Genomic DNA, 1,683 nt, shown 5'->3' with positions numbered 1-1,683 from the left:
TTTGCTGTGTTCAACCTGTGGCAGTCCCCTGTGTTATCCAGGAGGGGAAATGAGTTGTCTCAATGGGGCACAATGCTCTGAGCTCAGGACTGAAGGAGAGAAAACACTCTTTTCTGGAAAAGATGATCTTAAAAGGCAAGACAGCAAAGGCCTTCATCATTTAAGGGTTGAGTGCATTTTCCCAGTTGGTACATTAAGAAAAACCATCCTTCAGATGTACTCTGTGGGCTTTTGATTTGGGCAGTAGCCCAGCCTAAGTCATAGAAAACAGACAGCTCTGAATTTTTCCAGAATAATCAGACTCACGGGAAGATTTCCTCCTTCTACCTGTAAAGAACAGTATCTAAACAATGCCTCCACGGGTCAAGTTCCAAGCACCATCTTTGCCTTCACGGAAGAGGCCTGTAAGTCTTCACAAACTATTCTCAGCCTTGGCATATGCAGTGGGTTCATTCAGATTCCAGCAAAGAGGAATTGGCAGGGCATGAATAAGGGCAGAAGGTAATTGAGGAGCCGGGGCTGGTTTTAAGGCAGGACAGAGCCCAGCTCCACGAGCTGAGCTGGAAGGAATTTGCTGTATGTGCCAGATGTCATAAAGTGCTGCTGAGCTAGTTGAGCTTTCTAGTGCTCAGAAGCAAATCAATCAGATGAGCTGTAACTGCAGCTCTTGCTACAGACCATGAGCTAATGTGGGCTCTACCCAGCATGCCAGCGCCACGGGCACTGGGGCCGGCAGTGGGAGATGGTGAGCCTGCGGAGCCGACGCCGGATGCCAGGAGGGAGAGGCGAAGGGGGCTCTTCCTTAACACTGAGAATAGCCCAGAGTCAACTCAGCCTTCAACAGCTGTGGTTTCATTCTCCTCACCGCTGGGCAAGTTGGGGGTGCTAATTGAGAGGCTGGAGAGTTGTTAAAATCAGACCAGATACATTAAAGGAGGGGGGTGACAAAACTTAGAACCTCGCCTGCAGTGGGGTAGGCGAGAGCCTTATCTCAGGAGAAGAACGGGAAAGAAAAGGTCATGAGAAAATAAAAGCAGCTGGTTGGCTGACCCTGGTCTGGGTTACCTTAGCAACTGTCCTCATCATTGTTGTAGCATTTATCACACAGATCATACAAAGAATATCTCTCATTTACTGAACTTTTTTGACGAGCCAGGCGCAGTTACAGGAGTTTGACATTCATCCTCCTCTTTAGCCCAAACTCAGAGAAGTTGAGTGATTTTCTGTCTGTACAGAGAGTAGCCAAAAATGCATACACATTTTAAGAAAGGAAAAAAACTGTATTAAAATGATCATACTCAATATATACCAAAAATAAAAGGTAAATACAAGTCACACTGAGCTCCTCTTGTAGTCACAGAAGTCAAACATGACTTGAGTATTACAAATTCAATAGTTTTTTCCCTTTCTTAAAATGTGTATATGAGGCCTCATGATTAAGTTTGGGAACTCCTAATAGAAAAGGCGCTACACAGGGCAGTGCCTGTGGCTCAAAGGAGTAGGGCGCCGGCCCCATATACCACAGGTGGTGGGTTCAAACCTGGCCCCAGCCAAAAACAGCAAAAAAAGAAAAGAAAAGAAAGAAAAGCGCTCCATACCTCCTTGCTGAGTATCGCGAGAGTCACCAGGTGGCCAAGGGGAGTACTTTGAAGGTGACTGTGTCATGGGTGATATTCAGCAATG

Source organism: Otolemur garnettii, unplaced genomic scaffold (genome assembly GCF_000181295.1).
Source record: "Otolemur garnettii isolate 467f Iridium unplaced genomic scaffold, OtoGar3 scaffold00027, whole genome shotgun sequence".
In the NCBI taxonomy this organism is placed as follows: Eukaryota; Metazoa; Chordata; class Mammalia; order Primates; family Galagidae; genus Otolemur; species Otolemur garnettii.
Note: the sequence above shows the minus strand (reverse complement) of the source record.